The sequence below is a fragment of the Schistocerca americana genome, chromosome 1 (genome assembly GCF_021461395.2).
Source record: "Schistocerca americana isolate TAMUIC-IGC-003095 chromosome 1, iqSchAmer2.1, whole genome shotgun sequence".
Taxonomy (NCBI): Eukaryota; Metazoa; Arthropoda; class Insecta; order Orthoptera; family Acrididae; genus Schistocerca; species Schistocerca americana.
Window position 1 is genome coordinate 1,161,291,797 of NC_060119.1, and position 16,473 is coordinate 1,161,308,269.

Sequence of the window (16,473 nt, forward strand, 5' to 3'; positions counted from 1 at the left end):
TGAGCATCGTGCTGCCCTTCTCTGTATACGTTCATTATCCCCTGCTAATCCCGTTTGGTATGGGTCCCACACACTTGAGCAATATTCTAGAATCGGTCGCACGAGTGATTTGTAAGTAATCTCCTGTGTAGACTGATCGCAGTTCCCCAGTATTCTACCAGTCAACCGAAGTCTATCACCTGCTTCACCCATGACTGAGCTCATGCGATCATTCCATTTCATATGCCTAGAAAGTCTTACACCCAGGTATTTGTATGAATTGGCCGATTCGAATCGTGACTTATTGATGTTATAGTCATAGGTTACTACGTTTCCTCGTTTTATGAAGTGCACAATTTTACATTTCTGAAAATTTTAAGCCAGCTGCCAATCTTTGCACCACTTTGGAATCTTATCAAGATCTGACTCAATATTTATGCAGTTTCTTTCAGGCAATACATTGTAGATAACCGCATCATCTGCAAAAACTCTATGGTTACTATTAATATTATCAGCAAGGTCATTAATATACAACATGAGCAGCAAGGGTCCGAAAACACGTTCCTGGGACACTCGCGAAGTTACTTCTGCATCTGACGATAATTCTCCATCCAAGATAACATGCTGCTTCCTCCCTGCCAAAAAGTCCACAATCCAGTCACAAATTTCACTTGATACTCCATATGATCGTACGTTTGACAACAAGCGTAGGTGTGGTACTGAGCCAAATACTTTTCGGAAGTCAAGAAGTACTGCATCTATCTGTCTTGATCCAAAGCTTTCAGTATGTCATGTGAGAAAAGTGCGAGGTGAGTTTCATATGATAGATATTTTCGGAATCCACGGTGGTTGGCATTTAGGAGATTATTTTGTTTGAGATACCGCATTATGAGACCTGTCCTTTTTTTTTCCAGAACTGAACACGAGCTTTTGTTCGAGGGTTCTACGATAGATTATAAATTAGACGAAATTCAGTATAGAATCTGACAGATTCCATCGGTCCTGGAGCTTTGTTCAATTTTCACGACTTCAACTGTTTCTCAAAACCACTGACATTAATTTTTGCTTCACTCATCTTTTCACTGGTACGAGTATTAAATTGTGGCAATTTTTCTGGGTTTTCCTTTGTAAAATAACATTTGAAAACGGGCTTACGCATTTCAGCTTTTGCTTTGCTACCCTCAGTTTCAGTTCCTGCATCATTCGCCAGGGATTGGACGCTAACTTTCGTGCCACTAACAGCCTTTACATACGACCAGAATTTCTTTGGGTTTTGTGAAAGATCATTTGACAGGATTCTGCTACGGTAGTCACTGAAAGCACCACGCACCAGGAAGACGAGACAACGTGGGGAGACCTGTAAGGCACACGTAGTTTGATGACCAAAGGGCAAATTTAGTTCTCGAAAAAATGTAGAAGTGCACCGCATTTTGTAACTATGATAATCGTTTTCGTGAAAAACAGTCACCAACATGGATTAGAGAGAGAGTTTTTAGAAAGTCGTAGGAATTTTCGAACCCACATGGTCCAGAAAAATACATGCGACGTCACTTCTCCTAGCTCAGCTGGGCGAATTTCGCAAGTCAGCTGGGCAAAAGAACATGGCCGCTGGTCATATCTAGACGGCGGATCCGCCTGCCAAGACAGAGAAAAGTGCGCGTTGGCTGCTGGGTCTACACTAACGCTCCCAAGATCTGACGGTAAGATGCGCTGTCTCTTTTACGACAGTGAAAAATCTGCATTCAGCCTGTGACTGATTGCCAGCACGTGCTTCTACGGGTTGGCTAGATTAAAAATCCGTTAACTACGTCCGCACAGTCGTTACTTTAGGTTGAGACGACCCACACCTCAAGTAGAGAAAAGCAGATTTTATTTCACTTTTAATTTCACATTTAGTATCTACATCTACGTACATACGACACAGATCACCGTACGGTGCATGGCGGAGGGCACTACGTACCAATACTAGTCATTCCCTTTCCTATTCCATTCGCAAATAGAGGGGAAAGGACTGTGTAAAAGCCTCCGTATGAGCGCTATTTTCTCGTATCTTGTCTTCGTGGTTCTTATGCGAAATGTACGGTGGTGGCAGTAAAATCGTTCTGGAGTCGGCCTCAAATGCTCTCTAAATTTTCTCAATAATGCTTCGCAAAAAATGCGTCGTCTTCCCTCCAGGGATTCCCGCTTGAGTTCACGAAGAATCTCCGTAAAACCTGCATGTTGATCGAATCTACCGATAACAAATGCAGCAGCTTGCTTTTGAACCGGTTCGATGTCTTCTTTTAATCCGATGATGGAGAGCCCATACACTCGAACATTGATCAAGGGTGGGTCGCACTAGCATTCTATACGGTGTCTCCTTTACATATGACGTACTTCTTCTAGAATTCTCCCAATAAATCGAAGTCGAGCATTCGCCTTTCCCTACTCCCAAACTGACGTGCTTATTCCATTTCATATCGCTTTGCAATGTTGCAATCAGATTTTTAAATGATGTGACTGTATCAACCATTCATCATCATACTAACTAGAAATTTCGTCTGTCACCTTTTATCCTCCTACAATCACTTCCCCGTACACCAGAACTTCCTCAGCAAACAGCGTAAATTGCTGCTCACCCTATCCCTCAGATCATTTATATATGGAGAGAATAAGGGCGGTACTATCACACTTCCCTGGGGCACTCTTGATGACACTCCTGTCTCCACATGTCCATAGTTCTGAACCGTTACTCCATGAATCCGGTTTTCAACCCATTTCCTGCTGTTCGCATTACTTCTTTACACCATGTTCTCGTCGAAAGCCGAGAGGCTCTTAAATGTTCATCGTATGTGATCCGTGAGGCTTCTGGTGCTTTCTGAAATATGGCGGCGGTAATTTCGGAGCATTTCAACACAGCAACCTACTATCTGCGAGTCGCATGGCTTGTTGGCACAATACTGGGGCGTCGTCAGTCTCTGTGCCCGGATGTGTACGGGTTGACAAAATTAGCAGTCGAGTTTGCAGGATGAGTATCACCTCCACTCCAGCCCGCGGGGGACGTAGACACCTTGTCTGGGTGTCTGTTGTGTCTACGTCCGTGGACGGTAGAGAAACTTCCTCGCAGTCGTTGTCAAGCGTCAGGTTAACCCTTTCGTGGCTAAAATTTATTTTGCATACACTTCAAAAACCAATGGTCGAAGTCTGTCTCCTTTTGTGATAAATAATACACTTCCACTACAAAAAAAAAAGGTGACCGCTTTTGAAAATCGGTGATGTGAGGCACATCCCACAAACATAAATAAATCTGTATTTTCATGTGAACCTATGATTTTCAGAGATACATTTTCAGTTATAAAACGATTTTATGAGGATGGCAATATGGAAAGAAGTATAACAAATTAATACCAAAACGCATTTATTCTCCTGACAATGAAAAACATGAAGTATCGCACGCAAGTTTTCAATATAACATTTCAAGATGGCTTTGCCAAACACACACCAATGCTATTACATTCTACAGTACTGGCCATTAAAATTGCTACACCAAGAAGAAATGCAGATGATAAACGAGTATTCATTGGACGAATATATTATACTAGAACTGACATGTGATTACATTTTCACGCAATTTGGGTGCATAGATCTTGAGAAATCAGTACCCAGAACAACCACCTCTGGCCGTAATAACGGCCTTGATACGCCTGGGCATTGAGTCAAACAGAGCTTGGATGCCGTGTACAGGTACAGCTGCCCATGCAGCTTCAACACGATACCACGGTTCATCAAGAGTAGTGACTGGCGTATTGTGACGAGCCAGTTGCTCGGCCACCATTGACCAGACGTTTTTAATTGGTGAGAGATCTGGAGCATGTGCTGGCCAGGGCAGCAATCGAACATTTTCTGTATCCAGAAAGGCCCGTACAGGACCTGCAATATGCGGTCGTGCATTATCCTGCTGAAATGAAAGGTTTCACAGGGATCGAATGAAGGGTAGAGCCACGGGTCGTAACACGTCTGAAATGTAACGTCCACTGTTCAAAGTGCCGTCAATGCGAACAAGAGGTGACACCCCATGGCACCCCATACCATCACGCCGGGTGATACGCCAGTATGGCGATGACGAATACACGCTTCCAATGTGGGTTCACCGCGATGTCGCCAAACACGGATGCGACCATCATGATGCTGTAAACAGAACCTGGATTCATCCGAAAAATGACGTTTTGTCATTCGTGCACCCAGGTTCGTCGTTGAGTACACCATCGCAGGCGCTCCTGTGTATGGTGCAGCGTCAAGGGTAACCGCAGCCATGGTCTCCGAGCTGATAGTCCATGCTGCTGCAAACGTCGTCGAACTGTTTGTGCAGATGGTTGTTGTCTTGCAAACGTCCCCATCTTTTGAATCAGAGATCGAGACGTGGCTGCACGATCCGTTACAGCCATGCGGATAAGATGCCTGTCATCTCGACTGCTAGTGATACGAGGCCGTTGGGATCCAGCACGGCGTTCCTTATTACCCTCCTGAACCTACCGATTCCATATTCTGCTAACAGTCATTGGATCCGGACCAACGCGAGCAGAAATGTCGCGATACGATAAACCGCAATCGCGATAGACTATAATCCGACCTTTATCAAAGTCGGAAACGTGATGGTACGCATTTCTCCTCCTTACACGAGGCATCACAACAACGCTTCACCAGGCAACGCCGGTCAACTGCTGTTTGTGTATGAGAAATCGGTTGGAAACTTTCCTCAGGTCAGCACGGTGTAAGTGTCGCCACCGACTCCAACCTTGTGTGAATGCTCTGCAAAGCTAATCATTTGCGTATCAGAGCATCGTCTTCCTGTCGGTTAAATTTGGCGTCTGTATCACGTCATTTTCGTGGTGTAGCAATTTTTTATGGCCAGTAGTGTATGAAGATGTCTGGAGCGTATACCTTGCACTACATACAAATTATGTACAAACCAGCAGAGGTACAGAGCTGCATATTAATGTTTCAAAACGAACTAATGATGTATAAGAAAACATAATTAATTAATTCATAAATTCTTGGAAAGGAGTATTTGGTGGTTTGATCTGATTTTCGTGAGACGGACGCACTATACACACATGGCTTCTATGTATCCACCCCATTGTCCATTGTATTTTTCTCCAAGTTCCGAAAGATCTCGCTTCATGCTACCACTGGAGAGATTAGATATATATGTCACAACGCTCGAAACTGCGTATTGCTTCAGTGGGGCTTATGTATTCCACAAGCCACGAATGGGGTAAAAATTAGCTCAAAATGCCTCTCTCTGTCGTTAAGGAAGACAAAAATTCAGTTCGTCTGGGTACCGTAGCACGTGAGTATCCAAGAGAAGGAGCGAGCTGACACTGCAGCGATGAACGCCTGTGAGGGTAACGCTGTGTAGCCGGCCGGAGTGGCGGTGCGGTTCTAGGCGCTACAGTCTGGAACCGAGCGACCGCTACGGTCGCAGGTTCGAATCCTGCCTCGGGCATGGGTGTGTGTGATGTCCTTAGGTTAGTTAGGTTTAATTAGTTCTAAGTTCTAGGGGACTGATGACCTCAGAAGTTAAGTCCCATAGTGCTCAGAGCCATTTGAACCATTTTTGGTAACGCTGTGTACCATTCCTTACACGCTGTCATGTATCGCCTTGGAGGAAAGGGGGAGAGGCCTACCAGGGGGAGAAGCCTACTATGAAGGAGTAGCGGACATCATTCAGTCACTGATACGGAAAGAAGTGGTTCTGACAAGACTTACAACAGGGCACTGCCGACCTTCATCGCCACCTACTTTATGGAGAATAATTCCGTTGTGTGGTGCACCTGGCTTGCCAGTTGCAATGCTCCACATCTTCACTTCGTTCTGTAATAACGTATTCGAGATGGCGTGCGGGTCCCCTTCTTAGACTAGCTTGATTCAATGTGAAGCTCCTACTCCAAAGGGGTAACATTATAACAAAACGAATTATTCTCAAGAACAGAATCAGCTTTATCGTTATTGTCGGAATAACTTCAAAACAGTGCCACTTTACGAGTCCTTAAAAGCCTAGTAATATCACTATCACTGGAAGCGTCCTCGTGATCATGAAAACATTTATTCACTTAGTCATCCAGATATTTATTCTCACAAGAAACAGCTGAATAATCGTCGTCAAAAACCGAATGGATTACAGATTCGTTCATTTCCTTCCGATGGCTGAAGACGGCCATTTCTAAAAGCAGGAGAACTTTAAGCCGAAAATAGCAATTATTTGATTTATCAAAATACAATAAAATGGTAAATAAACAAAACGTACGAGGGTAATCCCAAAAGTAGGTCTCCTATTTTTTATAAGTACATACCTATGTTTTTGTAAGTACATAAAACTGTTTATTTCTACAATGGTTTACATCAGTTTACAGCCTGAACATTTAGTTATTTTTAGACATTATCACCATTTCTGTCGATGCATTTTTGTAGACGCTGTGGCAGTTTTTGTATGCCCATGTCATACCAGCTCGTCGTCGGAGCTGAATCTCTTTCCGGCCAAATGTTCTTTTAACCTAGGGAACAGGTGATAGTCACTGGGCGCCAAATCAGGACTATAGGGTGGGTGGGTTATTATGTTCCACTGAAACTGTTGCAGGAGAGCAACGGTTTGCCGAACGATGTGTGGGCGAGCGTTGTCATGGAGAATGTGTACGCCCTTGCTCAACATTCCTCTTCTCCGGTTCTGAATTGCCCATTTGAGTTTTTTCAGTCTCACATTACCTGTCAGCGTTAATTGTGGTCCCAGCGATTCAGCTCCGACGACGAGGTGAAAGAAGAGGTTCATAACCTTCTGAACAGCATGGTGGCGAACTGGTATGACATGGGCATACAAAAACTACCACAGCGTCTACAAAAATGCATCGAAAAATAGCTAAATGTTCAAGCTGTAAACTGATGTAAACCATTATAGAAATAAACAGGTCTATGTAGTTATAAAAAAAAATAGGAGACCTTACTTTTGGGATTACCATCATACTTCAAGACAAACAAGTCTGATTCATTTGTTACTGGCTTCAACAGCTAAATAGACGAAGTAGTTACAATATCTGAAAGCAGATGGCATCTACACGAAACACAAGAAATCTCGGAATCCGTCCGCACTGTGTTAAAAAATACTGATTCTGATTGTCATTGTCGAAACTGGTGAATTGTTTTAAGTCCATCTACGTAATCAAAACAATCGTAAATAAAAAAGTATCCATACTTACTCATATCAGCAATACCTGAACGTCCCAATTAGTAACAGAAAGTCGGGCACTGAGATGCGGTTCATCAAAGAGAGCCACCGCTGCCTGTGGAATAAATAAGACAGTAGCATTTCAAGAAATAGTGTTCAGTACCTGGATGGGAGGGAAACGTGTCAGGACAGCGAAACGGGTCGTAAGAGTTTGTAGGAAGCAGCGGAAGCAAACGGGTACGTAATGGATGAAAACAAAGGAAACCTGGTCGTTCACGGGGAAAAGAATGCCGCTCGTGGCGGGCTTACCTCGACCATCATGCTTCTGTGAGCACGAAATGTAGTCCCCGGACAGCACAATAAGCCGGAAGCGATGCGTCTCTGTTTTGGAGAACAATCAGAAATATTTTCCTTTAAAGCAGATCCACGATGACTGGGCAAAATTAAATTACAAAAGAAGAACCGTAGACTTTCTTCAGTATTCCTTGCCGAAGCACCTATTCTTACGTACAACAAGAAGATAGTGCACTGGAACGTGTAGGACGGGTCTGACCAGTGTGTTAGTGGAGAAGAACTGAAAGAAACTCAGCGCGCCATGCAGCCATTTGTGTTGGGTGAGCCATTATGCTCAGTGAATCCAGTTTTCATTGTACAACAGGCTCAAAAGTGTCGCTCTACACAGCACGCGTTTTATCTTCTCTGTAATGGGTCATAAACAGTTTTACTTCTCCAGAATGAATTCTCACTCTGCAGTGGCGTGCCCCCTTATATAAAAATTCCTGGCAGGTTAAAGCTGTGTGCTGGACCTAGAATCGAACACGGGTCTAGTCCCGGTCGAACACACAGTTTTACTTCTCTTAACCACTTTAGTGTGTTACCACATTTATTAAAAATATTTTTCTTATTGAGCTGTAGAGCAGTTTTAACTAGCTCACACGTTACACTCACCAATAATTATCCAAATAATAGAACTGCTACAAAAATTTCTCGACAGAAGTGTTACTAGTAATTACACTGTAAGATGCGGTTCCCATTGTGGCGATACGATACGTTGCAAGAAGACCGCGCGATACGACGCTTATCCGTGCTACACACGTGTTCCCAAGGCAAAAATACGAGAAGCAACGAGACTGCACGAATTACACTGCTGCCTCAGTTGCAATAAAGGACTGTTCTGAAGAGCATGTCATTCTGGCTTGTCATTACTTAAAGCTCAGAAATCTGAAAACGAAAAGGAAGTACTGGGTCCACCATTGCAGGGCTATAAATATTAGCTTGGTGTATAAGTTTGCGTCAACGGCCTTGCCTCAGTGGTAACACCGGTTCCCGTCAGATCACCGAAGTTAAGCGCTGTCGGGCTGGGCTATTATTTGGATGGGTGACCATCCGGTCTGTCGAGCGCTGTTGGCAAGCGGGGTGCACTCAGCCCTTGTGAGGCAAACTGAGGAGCTACTTGATTGAGAAGTAGCGGCTCCGGTCTCGGAAACTGACATACGGCCGAGAGGGCGGAGTGCTGACCACATGCCCCTCCATATCCGCATCCAGTGACGCCTTTGAGAGGAGGATGACACGGCGGCCGGTCGGTACCGTTGGGCCTTCATGGCCTGTTCGGGAGGAGTTTAGTTTTTTGTAAGTTTGCAGCATTTTTGTTTTCCGTGTTGGTATTTCGGTTGCTATGGGTTTATTTATCGACTGTAATCTTTTATTTGTAGTTCATTGTTGCTGTTTGAGTTTACATATTCTCATTTCGACACTCGGAGATTGTGAGTGGAGCTGTGGACGCTAGAAAATGGTGCCAAGCCGAGAAATCGGAACATTTCCGACATTTTCCTCTGTCTGAGTTCAAAAGGAATAATGCCATTGGACAGAGAAAGGCAATGAAATGGTTCGCTCGTTTTAAAGAGGATCTTTCTGACTCTCCACGTTAAGGAAGACGTTCGGAGTTTGATGAATATCGTTTAACCCTGCTGTTCTGTTCACTTTTACTTGACATATATACTGTTCGGGTCAATATGACCCGACATATCAAAATGCTTTAGAAACATAAATTTTGGTACAGTTTTAGCTATCGACATTGTTGTTCTATTCCAGTACCTTGTTAGTAATAATAATAATAATAATAATAATAATAATAATGGTAATAATAATAATAATAACAATGCATACAACTTTATTGAGGGATATTTTTCATTTAAATATGCACATAAATTTGAAACAACAGACAGTTTCCATTACAGGCATTCAACTTAGAAAGCACTACAGTTTTTCCATACTTCTATTCTTATTGTTGACAGTTTAGACGTAAGTATTGACATTTTCTAACAACAGACAGTTGTCATTACAGATATTCATCTTAGAGCACACTACAGTACAGAACACACTACAGTTTTTTTATTACATTCCAACATAGAAAGCACTACAACTTTAGAATCCTCTCTTCTTACTGATTGTAGTTTAGGCACAAGTATTCACATAAATTTGAAACAACAGAATTTTCAATACAATCATCTTATAAAATACTACAGTTCTTTTCTTACTGCTTGCACTGTGGACACAAGTAGGTTACATGTTTCTTGCAAATATGTTTACTACATTTTCCACACACCATGTTTGTTTTATTGTCATTACTTGATGGACAGAACTTACAGCGTGCACGTTTTGTAGATTTTCTTGTTGTTACCGATTCTGACACACCACCCACATCATTCGGGTTTTGGATGCTTGTGACCATTCTCAAAGAATCTTCTGTTCTTGGGAAATGCGTTCTTGATGCAATATGTTCTTTTATCAGTGACTTTCCAAGTTCCTCCAAGAATATTCTCCTTCTAGTCAATTTGCTTGCATTCCAATTAGGGTCAACCGAAATCCACAAAACGTATGCATTATAAGCAGAAACATCAAGAATATTGTAGAAAACTATCATTGGCCACCTATTACTTTTTCGTTTGCATGTATATGTACCTAATAACTGATCAAGCGTGTCTACAGCACCTTTGGTTGAATTATAGTCCAAAATCATTTTTGGCTTCTTATCAGCCCTGTCACTGATTTCCGCATCATGGTGGAGAGTGCTCATAAGTACAACATTCTTGTGTCTCTTAGGAATATAATTAACCACAGTAGTGTCATTTGTGAAGTAAAATGAAGAGCTGTGTACCTCCTTGTTGGTCATTTTGTGTGGAAGCTCCGGCTTATTTTTCCGTATAGTTCCCAACATAGTCAATTTCCTTTTCAGAAGCAGCTGCCCCAAATTGTACGACGTAAAAAAGTTGTCACACGTGATATTCTGACCACGTAACTCAGAAGTGAGATCAGATACCACCCTCATTCCCTGATTTCTTTCTGGTGCCGCTCCACTCACCTTTCCTGTATAAATTTGGGCTTTCAGTACGTATGAAGTTTTGCTGTCACACATGGTCCATATTTTGATCCCATATTTTGCCGGTTTACTTGGGATATACTGCTTGAATGGACAGCGACCTCTAAATGCTACTAACTGCTCGTCAACAGTAACATTTTCTCCTGGATTATACAGTTTAGGAAGGACCTCTACCCACTTCTCCCAAATACTACGAATTGCGGCAAGTTTGTCAGTACGTCGTCTTTCCTCTCTAGTAGATTTCTTGTCAAATCGCAGGACACGTGATATCTTACAGAATGTTTCATGAGACATGGTTGCTCGAAATATGTTTCGCCCAGTATCTTTATCCCACAAACTTTTTGTAGACTCCCCATGAGATCGATATACACCCGCTAGGAGTAAGAGTCCTAAGTATGCATGGAAAACAGAACCATCAATATCTGTCCACTGTTCACCATAAACTCGCTGCCCTTCAATATTTGTCATCTCTATTATTTCATTTTGAAGCGCTGTGTGAAATACTGCTTCAAATGAACATTTTACATCAGATATTCTGCTGACTGCATACCTGGTAACTCCTGGGGTACTCTTGATGATGTTCGAAGCTGGTAGGCGACCATGTTGTGCTGGTGGATGCAACTGCCATTCTATATTCCCATTTTTAGAAAGAAAAGTCTCTACACTATTTTGTATGGGCTGTGGACTGTCGTAACTGTCATCGGAACACTCGCTTTCAGATGCATTGCTGATGTGATCTTCAAACTCAGAAAGTGATCCTTCATCTGGTGAGGCATTTACTATTTCTTCCAACTCACGATCATTCAATGGTCTCATCGCCATGGTGTCACAAGTCAAACTGGGCAGAAACAAAGCATTCCAATTATTGAGAACTGCCAATTATTATTTCCTGGGGAAAGCAACAAACAAGCCCATTGTTGTGAACGCATGGAGCTTTAGGTGATTGTTGAGAGTAAGTTGGAATGATGCAGTCACTATTCCCACACAACACAACAAAAATAATTTTCGCCATTTCCAGATTTTAGAAATAAATACGAGTTACACTAAACATATTTGTGTCGGGTCATTATGACCCGAACATTACATATGCAACTATTACAGTTGAAGCCCAAACTTCTTAAACTTTTTTAAAACCTTTTAAAACACATGCTGCTCATCCATTTTCAGACAAAGTCACAAAGTTTCATAAATATATATTGGTATTTACATAATGTAAAATAACGTTCATATTCGTTTCGGGTCATATAGACCCGAACAGAACAGCAGGGTTAAACGCATTAATCCACTATGATCCACGTCAGTGTACTCGAGAATGCAAATGCGATGAACTGTGATCATTCCACCATCTTGTGACATTTGCATGCAATTAAAAAGGTTCAAAAATATGGTGTATGGGTACCACATGCCCTAAGGAAAAAGCACAAAAATGAGCTGTTGGCCATACGTACATCTCGTCATCAGTTGGCTCGTGAACAACACCGACCATTCCTGTCCTGTATCAGTACTAGTGACGGTAAATGATGCCTTTATGCTAATGTAAGAGAAAAAAAGGAGTGGTTGAGCTCAAACAAAACAGCAACACCCCTTACGGAGACCTGCGCGCAAGCACAAAAGACAATGTTATGCATCTTGTGGAACAGCGACGGTGTAGTGTACCACCAATTGCTTTCCCCTGATGTAACCATCACTGCTGACTTTTGTTGTCAACAATTGAGACATCTTGTAGACGCAGTCCAAGAACAACGACCAGGAAGACTGTGTGAAGTGACGCTACTCCACGATAACCTCCGCCCTTATTCTGCACCGAGCGAGGTTGCGCAGTGGTTAGCTCACTGCACTCGCATTCGGGAGGACGACGGTTCAATCCCGCGTCCGGCCATCCTGATTTAGGTTTTCCCTGATTTCCCCTAAATCTCTCCAGGGAAATGCCGAGATGGTTCCTCTGAAAGGGCACGACCGACTTCCATCCCTGTCCTTCCCTAATCCGATGAAACCGATGACCTCGCTGATTTCCGGCCGTAGTGGCCGAGCGGTTCTAGGCGCTTGAGTCTGGAACCGCGCGACCGCTAAGGTCGCAGGTTCGTATCCTGCCTCGGGCATGGATGTGTGTGAGGTCCTTGGGTTAGATAGGTTTAAGTAGTTCTAAGTTCTAGGGGACTGATGACCTCAGATGTTAAGTCCCATAGTGCTCAGAGCCATTTGAACCATAGTGGCGAGCCACCTGCCTGGTGCTGATAAGTCACTGCTAAATATTTATCTGCATCTTAAACAAGAGGACGACGGTTTAAACCCCTCGTGCAGTCATCCTGATTTAGGATTTTCGTGATTTCCCTATATCGCTTCAGGTAAATGCCGAGATGGTTCCTCTGAAAGGGCATGCCCGACTTCCTTCCCCAGCCTTCCCTAGTCCTATGGGAACGATGACCTCGCTGTTGGTCCCCTTCCCCGTATCAACCAACCAACCACCGTAAAGTGGAACACATATCCGGCTAGGCCTACACTACTGGCCATTAAAATTGCTACATAAAGAAGAAATGCAGATGATGAACGGGTATTCATTGGACAAATATATCATACTAGAACTGACATGTGATTACATTTTCACGCAGTTTCGGTGCATAGATCCTGAGAAATCAGTACCCAGAACAATCACCTCTGGCCTGGGCGTAGAGTCTAACAGATCTTGGATGGCGTGTACAGGTACAGCTGTCCATGCAGCTTCAACACGATACCACAGTTCATGAAGAGTAGTGACTGGCGTATTGTGGCGAGCCAGTTGCTCGGCCGCCATTGACCAGAAGTTTTCAATTGGTGAGAGATCTGGAGAATGTGCTGCCCAGGGCAGCAGTCGAACATTTTCTGTATCCAGAAAGGCCCGTACAGGACCTGCAACATGCGATCATGCATTACCCTGCTGAAATGTAGGGTTTCGCAGGGATCAAATGAAGGGTAGAGCCACGGGTCGTAACACGTCTGAAATGTAACGTCCACTGTTCAAAGTGCCGTCAATGCGAACAAGAAGTGACCGAGACGTGTAACCAGTGGCACCTCATACCATCACGCCGGGTATACGCCAGTATGGCGATGACGAATACGCGCTTCCAATGAGCGTTCACCTCGATGTTGCGACCATCATGATGCTGTAAACAGAACCTGGATTCATCCGAAAAAATGACGTTTTGCCATTCGTTCACCCAGGTTCGTCTTTGAGTACACCATCGCGGGCGCTCCTGTCTGTGATGCTGCGTCAGGGTAACTGCAGCCATGGTCTCCGAGCTGATAGTCCATGCTGCTGCAAACGTCGTCGAACTGTTCGTGCAGATGGTTGTTGTCTTGCAAACGTCCCCATCTGTTGACTCAGGGATCGAGACGTCCCATGCGGATAAGATGCCTGTCATCTCCGCTGCGGGTGATACGAGACCGTTGGGATCCAGCACGGCGTTCCGCATTACCCTCCTGAACCCACCGATTCCATATTCTGCTAGCAGTCATTGGATCTCGACCAACGCGGGCAGCAATGTCACGAAACGATAAACCGCAATCGCGATAGGCTACAATGCGACCTTAATCAAAGTCGGAAACGTGGTGGTACGCATTTCTCCTCCTTACACGAGGCATCACGACAACGTTTCAGCAGACAACGCCGGTCAACTGCTGTTTGTGTATGAGAAATAGGTTGGAAACTTTCCTCATGTCAGCACGTTGTAGGTGTCGCCACCGGCGCCAAGCTCGTGTGAATGCTCTGAAAAGCTAATCATTTGCATATCACAGCATCTTCTTCCTGTCGGTTAAATTTCGCGTCTGTAGCACATCTTCGTGGTGTAGCAATTTAAATGGCTAGTAGTGTACATAAGACCTTATTCGCCCCTTATCTTGTCAGGGATAGTTTCTGTAGTTAGCCCCGCTTAGGCACTATCAAATTTCTTTGTCAAATATCTTTGTCCAAAATCTTTGTCAAAGATATTTGATGGTGAAATAGGAACTTTGTCAAATGTCGTCCAATATTTGATCAAATCTAGGGCCTCGCTGTAGATTTGATCAAAGAAATTGCTTGTCTTCTGTTCAGTGCAATGTGAGATGTTACCACATGGGGCGTTAGCATCGCTGCAGCGTTCTGTCGTCTGTAGTGTTTTTATAAACATTAGCGGTAAATACAATTGGTGTGTGCCGACAACTACAAAATTAATAGAGATGTATGAAGCTGATGAGGCGCATTACAACGTGAGGCACCCTGAATACAAAAATAGATTAAGAAGATTGGAGACCTGACCTGACCTAACCTAACCTAACCCTCTCCTGTAGCAAGGAATCGGAGTGTCACAGTGAGCCTGTCTTCTGAAGATGTAGCAGTTCTTAAGTGAATATTGTGCTTTGTGATATGAGGATACACTTCACTGAGCACATACAGGAATGTATACTCATCCATTCTTAAGTAATTGATGTACCACTTGACGTCTTCCACTGTAAGCTCACGTAAGAAGTTTTGTTGAATGCTTTTATCGTGTCGTCGTAAAACCCACGGCTTCACCCAGATTAGATTAGTTTTTCGTTCCATGGATCCGTGCTGAGGATGTGGAACATGTCAATTTTTTTAAGCTGAAATAACAATACTAATAGTATGAATAAATACATCATTTGTTTCTATTAAAAATTTCGTCAATGGAGTAGGAGTTGACCATTAGCAAGTCTTTCAGGCTCCTTTTAAACTGACCTTTATTTGTAACTAAATTTTTTATGTTTGCTGGCAAATTATTGAAGATGAGTGTTCCTGAGTAGTGGACCTCTTTTTGAACTAAAGTGCTTTTAAGTCCTTGTGTAAATCATTTTTGAACCTGGTATTGTATGTATGAACTGAGTTGTTTGTTGGAAAAAGAGAGGCAGTAGTTAGTATACCCAGTTCTTTGAAGATGTTTCTACAGGACGTCCGTGAATGTACTCCACAAATAATACGTATTACACGCTTTTGGACTCTGAAAGCTTTTGTTTGACTTGAAGATTTACCCCAAAATATTATACCATATGACATTATGGAATGAAAGCATGCAAGCTTTTTCATTTTTATGTCGCCTATGTCTGCTAACACTCGAATTGCAAACAGATTTGTTAAGGCGTTTCTGCAGTTCTGGGATGTGCTCCTCCCAACTGAATTTATTATCAAGTTGTAATCCCAGGACTTTTAAGACTGTCAACCTCGCATGTATGGTTCCATTTTTCCCCCACTTCTTTTCCGCATGTGCACACAATGCAATTGGGGTAGGTACAACTGCTGCGGTTAATAACAAGTTGTTGTCAGCCATCTTGAACTTCGACGAAAAATTTGATGGCAGTGTAATACCCCTTCTATCGCTACGTCAAAGATCTTTGTCAAATATATTTGACGGAATATTTGATCACATCTTTGATCAAATCTTTGACAAAGAAATTTGATAGTGTAATACCGGCCTTAGCAAAATCATCCTGTATTGTCGAGGTGATGGTTAAACTGTGCGAGTGTCCCATCGCACTGGGTTCCGATAGCTAGGAGCGGCGGATGCAGTGAGGCAGCCTCACGCGGCGTCAGGCCGTGTTAACACTGTCGGAGCAGGTACCGGCCGACGACCCGTCCTCGTCGGCGCTCCACGCACGCCGCTGTGCACAAATCACGGCCGACGCCGACGCCTGGCCGCGTTTTTCGCCCGCGCTCTGACGGCCGGGTCGGCATGACAACCCGCGGCCGCTCTCCCTTTGCGAGCGGCGGACCGCCGCCTCGCCTTACAAGGCCGGCGGGCAGCCACTGCCCTAATACAGCAGACCTGTCCCGTCCTGTCTCGGCTCCGGCTGCAGTCGCCGGACCTCGACACTGCAGGCTTTCTCCACGGTCAGGCCTGTGGGGCGAGCTTTGCCTAGACTACATGGCGGCTGCCCTGTTAGCATACAG

At 43.8% G+C, this 16,473-nt stretch overlaps 1 protein-coding gene and 1 pseudogene across 1 annotated transcript in view; both read left to right on the forward strand.

The window, feature by feature from the left end:
• The window catches only part of LOC124597760 (mucin-19-like), a 503,731-nt gene that overhangs the window by 154,259 nt on the left and 332,999 nt on the right, over nt 1–16,473 (forward strand). The window lies entirely within an intron of this gene.
• On the forward strand, nt 8,470–8,587 carry LOC124558895 (annotated as a pseudogene).